At 40.6% G+C, this 15,352-nt stretch overlaps 1 protein-coding gene across 1 annotated transcript in view; it reads left to right on the top strand.

The window, feature by feature from the left end:
* Positions 1-7,988: 7,988 nt before the first annotated feature.
* The window catches only part of GPR63 (G protein-coupled receptor 63), a 28,574-nt gene continuing 21,210 nt past the window's right edge, over positions 7,989-15,352 (top strand). The window contains exon 1 of the mRNA XM_021545195.2: positions 7,989-8,264. The gene's annotated coding sequence lies outside the window, so the exon portion shown is untranslated. The remainder of the gene's footprint in view (positions 8,265-15,352) is intronic.

Here is a 15,352-nt window from a genome sequence, read left to right on the forward strand (position 1 = left end):
CTAGTTAAAGGCCTACAAACCAAAGAGTGCATCATATGAGGGCTATCTCCAAACATACACACACAAACAGCTCAATGTCATAAAGTCTCAAATAAAACCTTTCGCTGCAGGCCCCCAGCTGGGTAATAACTAGCATTGACTCCAAGATTCTCAGAAGGCTGATCAATCACTTTATTACACTGTACTTATTAAGAAACTTATCACCCTTACAGACAATCATGATACAGGTGGACCCAATTGGTTCTTCAATCTAAACACCATCACCATTGGCCAATTAAGAAACCACCCTTTGGTAAACAAATCTCCACACATTCCACAACAGGTGTAGCAAGTGAAGATAAGAATTGTTTTTCATTCTTTTCTCTGATCTTCTCACAGCCTTCCCCCAGACAATGCCTGGCAAAGTTGTGCATTGCTCTCTGCAGCCAGAGAGCTGCTGTCACAAAAACCTCTCCTAGTTGTTCACTTTTGGTACTTCTGCATCTGAAAATTGGAAATGAAATTAAGAAAAAAACCCAGAATCCATGAAGACTTCAGTGATGTTTAAGGAACACCCCTTTCTTTCCTCTTTCCATCCTCAGCATAGAGATGACCAGCCCCAAAATAAGCAGCTGGCTTTTCAATCTTTGGTCTCAGATACTGATCCAAAAACAAGTCTAATTTACTGTCTACAGTCTTCCTAGCTAGAATCTACTGCTTTTTCTTCTCATCTACCTTATAACAAAGATATGTTTGTGCTTATTTAAATAAGAATTCTACTTCACTCCAGGTAGAGTTTTTCCTTTGGAAGACTTTTAGCACTGGGATCAATAGACATGTTCATGCATTATACAAAAGATGGTAAAAGTTCACGGGACCTAAAAAGAAATTGGTCTTAGTATCTGGAATAGGACATGAAAAAGGTAGGGAAGATACACAGAAGACAAGTGGAATTATTAAAGGAAGAAGCTGTCTTAAGAGATCAGACTCAAAAATTTTGAACTGGGAGAAGGCAGTGGTGAAACTTCTTCAAGTTTTATGAAATCATGAAGGTGGCTATAAGGATGAATATTTTTCATCGAATTTCAGAGTTTGGCTCATTCAGTAGACTTAACTTCCCAGTGGCTAGTGTATTTCTGGACTTGCTGCCAAAAGATATTGTGGAAGCAGAAACCAGCAATAAGTTCGGACAGGAATTGGATAAGTTCATTTACAACAAGTCCAAAAAAAAAAAGGACAGTGAAAGGACTAGGCAACAATTTACCTTTGTAAGAGCCAGAGAAGGTAGGCATGTACAAAGAAGAGTTTGAAGATGGTGCCCAAGCTTGTGTGCACTCTGTAAATAGTTTCTCTTGCTGTTGCTGTTTCTATTTGCTTTTCTGTTTAGAAAAACAGAATTTTGCATAAGCAAAACCTTGAAGACCCCCAAGGGAGGGAGAGGGCTATAGGTAATGAAAATAAGGACAAAAAATAGACAACAACAAACAACAAAGGATAAAAAGGGAAGCATTACAGCTCTGAAAATTCAGACCTAGGGAACTGGAGGAGGGCATGAAGCAGAGAAATCCTGACATCACTCATCACTTCTTGTAGGTTAACCAAGGAGCAGGTGGATGCTGCCCAGTGATGCTCTGTCTGAAGATGAGGGACAATGATGAAATGAATATACACAGGTTCCACTGTCATCAGGATGCCTCCATCCGGCTTCCTTCTTGAGGTGACATGAACAACCAACAGGATCTGGAAGCTGCAACTTGAAAGGGTCTTGGTTTGGCAGTGTATAAATAAAAAGTGCAGAGGGAAAAGCACAGCAGGAACTTCAGTGAGCATATCTGGAGGAGAGATGGCATTTGATGTACACTCAAAATACCTGATGTGTTTTGGTGAGAGGGTCTCTTGCCACTCTCTGAGAAAAAAAGATCCACAGTCCAAGTCAGTAGGGCATTTTCCCCATGCATGGATGTTCTTAGGACATTTTTTTCCACTTTGAGGGGAGTGAATTGTAAAGGCCTCCACAGCTGAAAGTCACTATTGAGTTACTAGTGCTGTTCAAAAAATTGTATGGCATATTTAGGACAAAGAGTACTTACAGAGAATTTGAAAACTTAGATAATCCCAGGTGCAATTAAAATAGGGTTGCAACTATTTTACAGTGAGAACTAAAAATTATGTGGAACATCTCAGTAAAATTCTTATATTTTCATTAAAATGACTGAACAGAAAATTTAGTTTTAAAGTACTATTTCATGTTCAATCTTTGCTGAAGTTACCAGTTCAGAGAAGGGGATTCCAACACAGGTATTTTCCAATGGTAAATGGGAATAATATCTTATTTAATGTTTTCTTTCAATGATAAACAAGTTTTTCACCATTATTTTTATTTAACTGGAGGATCTATGAAGCATTCATTATTGGTTTTCAGTTCAGAAACCTCTTTTATTATGAAGATAACTTCATAAGATTATGTTCATGGGGCATTGATTTTGGTTCTGAATAAAAATAAACTAAAATGTTTCTAATAAATAGCATCTGTGTTGTCCATCTTCACTTCTAGCATCTTCTAAAAAAGTCAAATTTGCTGATGAATGAATGGCAACAATACTAACATGATGCACAGAATTAGATTACCAAATTTGTGCCATCACAAAAGAAAGGTGCTTGTGGCAGAAGTCCTATTTTGTATTTATTTTCTTAGAGTGTAGCTGACCAAAAAACTGGACACGCTCAGACACTACATTGTAGACAGTTTCCTTGACAAAGACATTGAAAAATCATTCCAGCCAGTTTCACTAGACTGTAATGTAAGGATCCTAAAGGATTTGCTGAAAACTAACATTCCTAATTTTAATTCCTATGTTTTCAGTAAAAAAAAAAAACAAACTGTTTCAAAACAGATATACCAATACATATCATAGAGATACTACTGAAAATTATATCAAGTAACTGAAATAGATATAAATCTAGGCTGAAGGTGATACAATAGCAAATTTTTAAAACCAGGCACAGATGGGATTGGAATGGGGGAAGACTTCTTTTATTACACCATAATCATGGAAGAATGGGAAACACTGAACTGGGAGTAGGGGAGGGCAGAGAGTGGGGAAAGAAGTTTATAGTTTCTCTCTAGGAAATCCAGGAAATATTGTTTGCCCTTGGTTCCTGGATGACAGAACAAAAGGAAACAAATTACAAAGAGTTTATCAGTTTCAGTAATACTGGACATAGCCTCCCTGTCCAGCATATTAACTGCAAGAAGTTTGCTGGTTCTATTATGGGAGAGTTCAAATGAAGAGAAATGTTGAGTCTCATTCCTTTCTTAAAACTAGCAAATGGGATGAATATACATGGTTTTCAGAATTGAGCAAAAAAATTAAGAGCAAAATTGGAGACTATTCTGTGCTTTTCCTCCACTTCCCCAAGCTCCTTAAATTATTATAATTACTGAAGGATTTAAGTTACTTAAGTTACAGCCCAGACATTACTGGGCCATGCAGATTGGAAATTGAAAGCTGAATTTTCTCAAAACATTCTTTTCGTGTTGCTGTGGATGATGCACAGATGTAATAGAGCTTTGGTTTATCTTGCTTCAAAGGCAAACAGTAGCAACTGAAGCCACAAATGGCCTTTGGGAGGCAGGTGAATTCGTGAGGTTTGTTTACCGTCTTTTCATCTTTGTTATAAGAAATAAAAGAGGAATTCAATAGCAGCCAGATGGTCAAAGGAAGACAAGAGACACTGAATGCGTGGCAATACCTGAAATTGTATACTAAACTATCTCATATTTGCTTGGTAATGAGAAAAAAATTATCGACATGCTTTCTCTTTCTTTCTTCCTCTCAGAGTGAAAACAGGATAGAAAACAAAGTAATGAAGCTGTGAGGAAATGATTAGCTGATATGTGCTCCATTGCAAACACAGCTCTAGAGGATTAAATTTTTCTAGAGAAAAGGTGTGAAAGCATTTTTGTGCTACATTTCAAATTCTGCTCCAATTCACCAGCCTTCTGCACCAATGCTCAGGTCAATGTCATAAATTTCCACTTCAAAACAGCACCTGTTTATCCACTATAATCCTTACTCACCAGTCTTTCTTCCCTTGCTCCAGTTACTGTGGTAAGCAGAACAAAATACCTGTGTAACTTCAAACATATGAATAATCCACCAAGGTCAGACCTCAGTACTATCTTTGTCTTGTTACACTATACTGTGTTTTTTCATGTCTTCAAATTCATTCTAATACAAAGAAAAAAGCAGGCAAAAAGGATGATAAGAGTTTTTCTTATGTTGCATATAGCAGAAACTACATTTTGAAATCTTTTCCCTCCTGGGCACAGAGTTCAGAGGCAGTTTTGAAACTCAAGACTCTATTGGGATTGTGTACAACTCTCTGCTTAATAAAATAAATGCAAATATAAATTCTCTAAACGTCTAACTTTTGTTCTGTTCATTTGCATGTTTTCTTGCTACTGCTGGAAAAACCCCCAAATCTAATTGCATTGTTTTATCATCCATGTTGAATTCTTCGAAAAAGTAGACTTCATTTTAGGGAATCTTCCCTCTTACCCCTGCCCCAATATTACTCTTGGCCTGTTCTGTAAGGAAAAAACCAAAATCTGCGAGGCTGAACTGTAGTAGATGTTTAAGAGCAGTACTGTCTTGATTTTCCCTCACACAATAATAAAAGGTTTTACAAAAAGGTCTGGTAATTTGCTCCAAGTTTTTACCTATAATATCAAAAAGCATAATCAGAAAGAGTCTAAATAATTCCAAAATGCTCATGTAGGTTTCTTTCTATTGAGGACTGTTTCAAGAATTCTGGCAGTTGCACACCAAGTGAATTAACATAAACATTGTGTTATTTATGTTACTATGCAATAATAGTAACAATTTAATGTAATCACTGCAGTGATGGAGTAGTGAGTCATTGCTTTAGGAAAATGACCAAGGAGTCTGGAAAAGGCTAACAAACACTGTAGTCAATGAAGATTGCCCGCCTTTAGTATACATCAGGAATTAATGAGACCTGTCTCCACTATTAGAATAGTAGACAGAGACACTCCACCTTCAAGGCCTTGTTTGCACTGAGGCATTAGTTAGATCCATTCAACCTTACTAGACAGCTCAGTCTGGAGCAGTAAAACACACCAGCCTTCAGCAAGTTGTTGTCCAAACCCCTTGCTTGTAAATGATATAGAAAAGGCCAGTGCTTCATTCAGCACTGCTGCTCTATGCCACATCATAGGGAGAGGCACAGACATTACTGCTACTAAAAGGGATGGAAGAGTTATGGGTAAAAAAAAACAACAACAAAAAAACAACAACAAAAAACCCCCAAAACCAAACAAAAACCTAACAACAACAAAAAGAGAAAGTAACGCATGACTGCTAATTACTTTCAGTCTCCTTGTGGAACCTATTTCTGGGGTGAGGTAATTCAGAGGATCCTCATTTGTACAATAGAATTTTCTCCTAACTCCTTCCCATGCAAGACCTGTTTTTCCCTGCTTATTTGGGTCTGAATGACTAAGCTTTTCTACAGTCTTTTTTTCAATAAAACCTTTTTTGTTCTGCCCCAGGAACAGTTAGAATAACTAGGCCTTTGTATTTTAAGTTATTCATTAAAGTTAAATGGCTTTATCTTCAAGCTTGTCCTAGGGCAACTATTATAAGGTTAACCTTTTTATAGCAGTGAATCCAGATAAGTTTCTCAATTTTCTCTGAATCTGGTCAGTTACAGGTATGTATGACTATGCCCCTGCTATGGTTCACAGTTGTTGCCTCAATACCTATTTTGATTTCCCAAAGCAGCACTAGACATTAAGGGGAAAAGGTCACAAGCCATGAAAGGCAGTTTCAGAAATACATGAGTGAATCTCATAACTTTTTTTTTTTTTTTTTTTTTTTTTGGTAAGAGAGTGAACCTCAAAACACTGTCCAGATACAACTGGATTATTGTACATAATACAAGGGTAACAAAAAACCACCAAAACCACACAGACCAAACCCCAAACCCAGCAAGTTCCCTACAGAGCAATCTTGCTTAGCAGAGTCTTTACCCCAGCCACATCTTCCCAATGGATCACCATCCCCAAAACTCTCCCAAATCTGGAGTGCTCCTTGGCAACCTCACCTAGAAAGCAGATTCTTTTATTCTTTAGTTTCGCTTTTCAAATCAGGCTCTTAGAATGCTTTCCTAAAGCTCCTTTCCAAAACAAAGAATATGTAAAGCTCATATCTAAAACCAAGGGACATTTACAGAAACCCACTGGGTACACTTAGGCAAATTAAGACTAAGCAACTTCTTGTATCCATTGCTATATGTATTTCTTTGCTTTGGCAGTACAAACCAAGCATTGTTAGGTTTAATTACTCAAACCACTACAGAATCATTTAAAAACATGTTGTTGTCTCTTCCACAAGATGGAGTGCAGTGATAATATCTGAGGATTTTCAAATTGAATCAATATATCATGTCTCCCCTATGCTAAAAAAACCCTTTTAAAACTTTATCCAACCACAGCAAAACAAATCAAAAGCCCCTGTGGGGCAGGTTAGTTGTTAGTTGCTATTTCAGATGAGAGGAGTTCAGAGTGCATCCCAAAAACAAAGCCCACAGGTTCTTTAGGTCTTTTCTTTTGCATTCAAAATGAGCAGCAGAACTTAACAGTGATGAGAACTGAACTTAATTCTGACAGGAAATTGCAACCAAAAAATAGTGCTCGCACCCACTTGTAAAAGAAAATTTAAGAATAAAGAAATAATTTTAAGAATAAAGAAATAATTCTTAGTCAAGAATTTTGTAAAGAAGACAGAAAGAATTGCTTTTTCTCCACCTTGCAGTTCCCAGTCAGTCTTGTGGGTGCAGGGCTGTTGAACTCCTCAAAAATCAAAGCAACATCAGTGCTTTGATTAGATGTAGCTGCTAGCGTTCTGCTGACATCCCATCAGCTGTGTGCTTAAGAGATCCATTTGGGAGAACGAGAAGCTTCCTTATTCTCTTCTTTAATGGTCTGAGTCCACTTTGTGCAGTTGTGATCTGATGAGAGAGAGACGTGCTTGCTGGCAATCAGGTAAATGTACTTTGAATAGGAATAGGGATTGTGAAAGACTCTTCCTTCAGACACCAAGCTTTATAAGAAAATATAGCTTCCGTATCAATTTACATCCTTTTACAGCCATTTGATATGCTATAGTGAGTCTTGGCACTAATACATACTAATATATTAAAACAATTACTTAACACTACATTAGCTATGCTGAACCATGTAGACTTTGGTCTGAAATTATAATCTGTGGCCTTGCCCTTCTCAGTATCAGGAGTCACCCTATCCTAGTTTGGAAGCGATATGGCCGCCAATGCCACACACTATGCAACCCTAGCATTGCAACTACATCCTATTTGGAAGATCCTCCTTACCAAGTTAGACGTGTGGACAATGAAGAGACATAAGGGTTTGTCTTGATCCTTAGAAACCAGCTGGAACAACTCTATATAGTAAAGCGACGCTTGGAAATATATTAATTTTCCTTTTGCGTACACCAGGACTGCAGTACCACTAAGCGCATACCGTATTTATGTCCCTGCCTGGCAGGAGGCTTGGCGCTCCTCTGCATTTGTTACTCCTCTCCTCAGCATCTTTTACCTGGATTGTTAAAGAGACGCCTCCAACTTTACAGAACAGCGGGCTCGGCGCTGGGCGGTGAGCAGTGGCGGGGGGGTGCGGATCCGCCGAGCCGGCCCGCGCCGCCGCGGGAGCGGGGCACGGGGGCGGCGCGGCCGCTCCGCCGGGAAGCGCCCACGGCCCCGGGGGCGGCGGGAGCCGCTCGGCCGCAGCGCGCGCGCGCCCCCGGGAGGCGGAGCCGCGGCGCGGGCGGGGCCCGGTGGCTCTGCGGCGGCGGCGGGCGGGACGGGGCGGGCTGGGCTGCCGGCGGGCGGGCGCGGACGGACGGAGGGAAGCGAGGGAGGCGCTGGCTCGCCTGCCGGCTCCTCGGTCCGCCGGTTCCGCGGCGCTGCCCGGGCAGCGGAGCCGCCGCCGAAGCGAATGGCGAGGCGGCGCTGAGCGGGCTGCCCTCCGCGGGAGTCGGCAGCCGAGGGCAGCGGCGCGGCGGGCGAGCAATGCCCCCCACTTCTCTGCTTGCGCTGCCCTTCCTCCGTCTCCTGCCGCTCCCGGCTCCGAAGCTTTTGTTTTCCCCGGCCGCTGCGATGGCAGGAAACTTCGCGGACGGATGGGCTCAGGCCGGGCTTGTGCTGCGCCGGGCTCCGCAGGGCTCCGGCCACGCCGTGAGGTGAGGCGAGGCGAGCGGCGGCGCCGCGGCAGCTCCGCGGGACCGGCGGCTGCTCCGCCCGGCCGAGGGACGGCGGGACGGGCGGCGGGAGCGGGCAGAGTTGCGCTGGGGACCGCAGGGAGCGCCCGCGGCTGTGCCGCTTCCCCCGGCCGCGGTCCCACCGCCGGCAAGGCGTTCTAGCCCCGGGATCCGTGCCCGTGGGCCGGGACTCCTCGCCCGGTGTGGGTGTCTCTGCTCCCGGCGGGGCGCCGGAGACGTCGGCGGGCGGCGGGGGCAGGAGCGCTGCCGGAGCCGGGCGGGCGCGCTCGGCCGCCTCCCAGGGCCTGGAGCCGCCTGTGGGGGCTCCCTCTGTCCTCCTCCCCCGGCGCGGGGGCCGCGCTTCCGCCGGGTCCGTCCCGGGAGGTGCCTGGCTCCCACCGGCACCGGGATCCGCTCCCCGGGACGCTGCTCAGCGGCGCAGGGGAGTGACTGCTGGCGTGTCGCCTGCTCATCAGCCTGCTGCTTCTGCTCAACTCTTGAAAACCCCCCCCCCCCCCCCCCCCCGGTGACGGTACGGTGTGTGCGTGTGCTCCTGGAAAAAAGAAATAGAACCGTCTCGCTTGGTTTTGATTGTTTTTCATCTACTTAAAAAAAGAGTGTGTGATTTTTGTTTGGGTGTGCCACATGGTTTTCCAAACTTGTTTTGTAAAAGTCAAATGGTACCGTGCAGCCTAGAATATGTATGTGTATATATACACGTATGTATGTATATAATAAAGCATATGGTAAAGTTTTTCTTGTAAATTAACAATTCCAAGGGAGCAGTTGATTTACAGAAAGATACCGGTAACATAGGAATTTTCAATGGTCTGAGCTAGGCATGGCTGGAAAGTTAGATCTGTGCCCAAGAAGGTTGTTAAACAAAATTGTTTGTCCTTACTGAATTGGGTAATGAATGCTTAAGCAGTGGCAAATGGGTTTTGCATAATACATTTTCTGTGGGACATATTGCACATTCTAACATTAGTGCAAAGGCGTCAGAGGCATCAGATTATGAAAAGGGCAGTTTTAAATAGACTGTTTCAAGTTAGCTGAAAATGTAAAGAAATGTCAAAGATACTTGTTTCAAGATTGGTAACACAGAATAGCTGTGTATTGTCACTTGTCAAATATGTTTGGTTTTTTTTTTTATTTTGCACAGTTATCTGTTATGAAAATGTATTTACCAACATTGCTGCAGCTCCAGCATAACAATATAGACCCACTAATAATTACATTTTTGATCTACAGAAGCAAATTTGATAATGACTAGTAATTAGAAGTAATTTCTAAATAACTTCCCTTTGAAATAACTACTGCCAAATGATCAGTACTCTAAAGTACATTCTCTTAGCTATTCTCCCTTACTCCTTTATTAGAGAGTAGCCTTACTGTAAGAATGTATTCTAAATGTATAAACTTTTTTATTTAAGTGAGAAAGTAAATGAGACTCTGGAAATTACTAGTTCACATGCAATGTCTGCCTACTCAGAGGAAACGGGAAGGAGGCAAGATGAACCCTACGAGTTTCTAATTTTCTTCTTGTGTGCTACAATGTGTAGGTGACTTGTCAGCTGCTGCTGATTAGGCATTGCTTGTGTGCCTCATCATTGCATCTGCCACTTTCAAAATATTGTTCTAGGAATGATAGTAGGTAAAGCTTGGAGAGGCTGTGATTGCTTCTCTGCAGTTAATGAAATGCACCCAAGACCAGTTTCTGGTCTTAAAGCTAAGTGCTGTGGGCTAGCCCTTGTCAATGCTGTTTAACTCTCTTGCCTTCTAGAACAGGAAATTTGCATGGGAGACCTGTAGCTGTTAGAATGATGCTGTGCTAGTGTGTGGCAGCTCAGCAGTCTGTGTGACAGTGAATTCCATTTCCAGGGAATGATTCCTGGCATTGCTTGGTTTAACTAGTGTGGACATAGTCTATCTGTAACATAGTCTATCTGCAGGTACCCTCCCTTAACTCTGTGCTCAATGGTAGTTCTCTAATTTTCCCTGCATTGAGGATTTCTGGCACTATAAAATGCTGCTTTTCATAGTCAGCTGCTTAGAAGTGCCAGGGCTGCTTTCTTCCTTTTTTCTCTAATTGTGCAAGTGGTTGAAGAGGGAGTAGGTGAAGGCTTGGTGGTTTCCCACAGGTCCATAAGGGAGAGGTGAAGAGGATCAAGAAGAGGCTTATGTGACTTGTTCTAGTTGTCTCGGAATGTGCTCCCAGGGCAATGCACATCCATAAGCAGTCCTGCTGGCTAAATGTGAAGGTCCATGGCCTTCAGCCACATGGAACATCCATAATGATTTTGTTACAAGTAGCAAGTTGGGCAGAGCAAATTTGGTTTGTTATTCTTGGGTTTTTTTTTTAATGCTTCAAAAGATGTCAGACTTAGTTGTTCAAAATGAGGTGAGGCAAGAGGGAAGTGTAACTGTCATGTAAGAAATCCTACTTGTAGTACACAAAAGTAGAGTTTCAGGTCAAAATTTGTCAGGTTATGCTGCCTCTCATAGACATATAAAATGCTTTACTAGAACAGTGCACTTTTTATCTCTGTAATTTGCTAGCAGTCTTTATTTTGCTAACCTAGCTAGGAGCACAGTTTGAACTTGAATGGGAAAATTGTTTAACCATCTCATTCCCAGTTGATGATAATTAGATACTTATGTAAGCCTGAATTATGTGATGCGACTGGGTTAATGCTCTGAAGTACTTTCCGAAACAGGCAGCTTGACACAGTGAAATTCCTGTTGATTTCATTAAAATAAAACCTCATAAAATACAATTCTTAATATTGAGCTATTTCTGTATGTAGTTTAGGAGAAAGGTGAGCTATCTTTTTTTTTTTTTTTTTCCCTTGCCTGTGTAAAAACACTGCTTTGGTAAGGTGTATTACACTTAAACATATGTTGGAAGTATCTGAGGAGTCCCACTGGTTTGAATGGTACTTTGAGAAATCTCTTGCATAACTGTAACCTAATTTACCTCAATCTAGATTTTTATTATACACAAGCTGTATTTAAAAGAATATTATCAAGACCACATAAGCACAGAAGAGTCTGGAAATTTAAAGCTTTGAAGTAATGATGATGTGGCCTGTGGGAACTGTGCCTTATACTATCTAGGACCCAATTTTTTTCAGAATGCTTTGCATCTCAAATAAGGCAACCAAAATGAGTGACTTTTGCATCTCTTTTATGACTTTTGCATCTCTCCTGGATTTTCTCCTCCTTGTAGTTACTAAAGCAAGGCTTGAATCACATTGACTAAATGTGACATGGTGACATACAATAGTTATGGAGAAAACGAGGTTTTGAGTACTTGTTCATCTTTGTGACCTTCTGAAAGAAGATGGATTCTGTGTGGATAAGTAGTATTTAGTCACATAGTTAAAGCCTATGTCACAGGGTTTAATTGAAGTCACAAGGTTTAACTGCTTCTTCTTAAGTCTTCAGAGCTTGACTTTTGAACCCTAATTTTTTAACATAGTTTTTGTGTGTGCAATTTTCTCAGTGCTTTTCTTTTTCACCTCTAAAAGAAATAGAGGCAAAAGGTGTATTTTTTTTAATGGGGTATCGTTGATGATTTCTGATGTCGTTAGCAAAGTGAGAAGGTCTAAATGCCAATTCAGGCTGTAGCTGTCTAAAATGTAGTGGTAGGTTGTGATCCATAGGTGGATTGACAAGAGAGATAGCAGCCTTTATACATCTGTTATGAAATAATTCGCATTACCTCCTAGTTTTTATGTAATATAATACAACTGACTTGAAGCTTTGATGCGCAGTTCCCATTCTGTTGGCCACCCATTCTGTCTGGTGACTTTACTGTTTTTTTCCCTGTAATATTCTACTTACCTGTTTCTTCCTGGGCTATCCTACTGCCCTGCTGCTTTCTATATTTTTCTGCCACATCCTTTTCTTTGTTGATTTCATAAATTGTAGTTGCTAGTCGCTTCATTTGGCCAGTGTGACTATTTAGTCCTAATCTAGTTCTATAGATGGGTCAGGTCAGCTGGCCAAGCAGATCAGGTCTAGAAAGCAAAGAGGAAACTGGCTTTCAGATCTAGTGCTAGGCTTTTGCAGGCTGTAGTGAGGAAATAATTTCTGTTATAACCTAGGTGAGCTGCAGCTGGGGCACAGAACTACAGAATAATTGAGATTGGAAGAGACCTCTGGAGGTCATGTAGGCCACCTCTCTGCTCAGAGCTGAGTCTGGTTGAAAGTTAGATCAGGTTGTTCAGGGTCATGTCCACTTGAGTTTTGAAAATCGCAAAGGATGGAAATTATGCAGCCTGTGAGAGTAACCTGTTCTAGTGCTTGACCACTGTCACTGAAGTTTTTTCCCTAAGGCCTAATTGAAGTTACCATACTGTAGCTTGTGTCGATTGTCCTGGTCCTTTGCTGTGAACATCCAAGAAGAATGAGGTTCTTGTGCTCTTAAAAGCAATAGATATTTTTCTAATGTTTAATAGCTCACTTTCTGTTAGGAATATAGATAACTTTTGCCAAGTACATAAAAAAAAAATTCTGTTCCAGCCATGGTTGCATACCTCATTCAGTAACAGGCTGATCAAATCAGCTGGATTACGTTTTTGTTTATGGGAGCAAAATAAAAGTCCTTTGCTAGCCTTGCTTTTTGAAACAAATTAGATGTTTGAAATTTCTCTTTTCTCACATATGACCATGCATTGTGTTTTTCATCAGGTGACTGCCTCATTGTGTGTAGTGAATAGATGCTGGTAGTTTAGGAGGTAAATTTAAGTCTTCAAGCTGGGCTTCTAAAAGCCAGCTATGTAATTGTGTGATTTTTTTCCCCATCTTATTAAGTGTATGGACCCTCTGCATAGCAAATTTAAACCCACTGACTACTTTTGAGGGCTTTGTTAGAAATGATCTACAGAGTACTACACTGATGCTAAAGTAGTCTCAACTAGCTTTTCAGGCATAATCAGTAAGGAGAAAAATAAGCCTGTTCAGAAAGTAGTTTATTTTACCAATGATTGTATTTTTTACTCAGTGTCTCTTTGCTTTGTATCATTAAAGTCTCAACAGTTCTTAGCCTTTGTATCCAACTACATTTAGGCAAGGTTAATCCTTAGTGAGCACCTTTCCAGTCCTTTATTTTCTTGTCATTGCTCAATATATGATCATATGTTTTACTTGCAGCCTATTCTGAATGCTTAATAATTAACTTCAATGTGTATTTCTTTTGTGGTGATTTTCATCTCTGTATCTCAGTTCTTCAGGAAAAGTTGAATTATCTTCATTGCCCTATTGTCTTGTGCAAGTTATCCTGCTTTTTAAAAAGGCAAAAAAGTGAGGGGGCGAGGGCAGAAGATTTCAGAAACAAGAGGTATTCAGTTTTGATTGCTTTGAGCACAAGGGGGAAACCATGCAACAAAGAAGAAGAAAAAGCATGTATTTTTAATGCAAATTGTGAAATGATAATCCTGTCTTTCTAAAGCTGTCTTAGAACTTCAAAACATGATACTATTTAGAAGTAGTTATTGCTACTGGTTTTCCTCATCAGTAGTGTAATTCATGAAATTATCCCTTTGAAAGGATTGTACAAGTTTCATTTTGTATAATGATAGAAAGAGACTGATACCTTGTGAAAAATAGAGATGACTTTCTTTTGTCAAAGACTTGAAATGTAATTTGAAAACACATTATATATCTTGATTAAGTTCTTATTTTCAGTGGATGTTCCTACAAGCCTTTTATTAAATTATAATTTTGATTTTGACTCTTATCAGTTGTGACTTCTGAATTTTCTCTAGATCATTTTCTTGAGTCTTACATGAGACTTGTGGATGTGTTTAAGAGCACTGAACATTATATACACATGATATTTTGATATTACTAACTATATGTGCATATGCTTTTGCATATATAAATTTCAAATAATGATTTAAAATTAAAATCCAAATTTTCTGTGCTTCATCCTCTTACCAAAATGACTTTAAGAGCTAAAGTAAATCTCCAAACAAAAATCCAAACTTCCCACATCTAGCCAAAGACATGTTATGAAACATAGAATAAATGAGTGTGCTGTATTTGTGCTTCCATTCTCTCAGCAGTGCACGCATGCCCACAAGTACCCCAGACCTTCATATGCTTGAGTACTCTGAGAAAATCATGTGGCCTGGAAAGCAAAATCAACTTGCAGTAGGGTCTCCCACCACATGCCTTATTTCTGGCTTGAAGGGTTTATGAGTTGGTAGAGCTGAGAAAAGCTAATTCTATCCTTTACACAACTGAATTCATTCAGCATGTCTGCTCAAGCTCCAAGTGTGCCACTTATGATAAGGAGGTGACATTTAAAAGAAATTTGGCAATATTTAATAATGACTCATAAGGCTTGTTGAGAGTATTTATAAAAGGGAGAAGTTGTACCATGCATTACTGATATTGGGACATCTGCATCTGCTGTCAGAAATTTCCATTGCATTTATTATGACAATAGGGATAGGGTTGAATGCATTTGTTGACTTAAGTTAGGAGTGTTTTCCCTCCCCATTCCCTTCATTTTGATAAGAAGGCAATTTTCCACTGCATTCATCTTTTCTGGAGATATCAAATCAAAGCATGAAATCTCAGGTAATAGCACTTTGCTGTTAAACTGTTAGATCCAAATGAACTGGATTAAATATGTTTTCAAGGCAGCCACAAATGACAGACTTGAAAAAGCATCTTCATGGTACACTGCCAATATGGTGATATACTTCAAGCTATTATCAGCAAGGCTGAAAATAAAATAACCCTGGAATATTCTCTCTGGTGTTTTTGCACTGTTTGCAAAGTCTGTCTCTGTTCTTGGATATGTAGCTGTTTGAATAAACAATGAGTATAAATGAGTGTGAATTAGGCATTGGTTCAGAGACTCACCAGTCACTTTGGTGGTCTTCCAAGATTTCACACTTCTGAAATGATGGGAAAGATGGGTTATCTTGTTTCTGTTACAGTGTTTGTGGGATCCTGTCTAGCTTCAGAGCACACTGAGGATCCTGGCATCTTAACTCCAGGGAGGGAGGCCCTGGTGAATCACTCCTTGGAGAGGCTGGTGTCATCTGTTGACA

The sequence above is a fragment of the Lonchura striata genome, chromosome 3 (genome assembly GCF_046129695.1).
Source record: "Lonchura striata isolate bLonStr1 chromosome 3, bLonStr1.mat, whole genome shotgun sequence".
In the NCBI taxonomy this organism is placed as follows: Eukaryota; Metazoa; Chordata; class Aves; order Passeriformes; family Estrildidae; genus Lonchura; species Lonchura striata.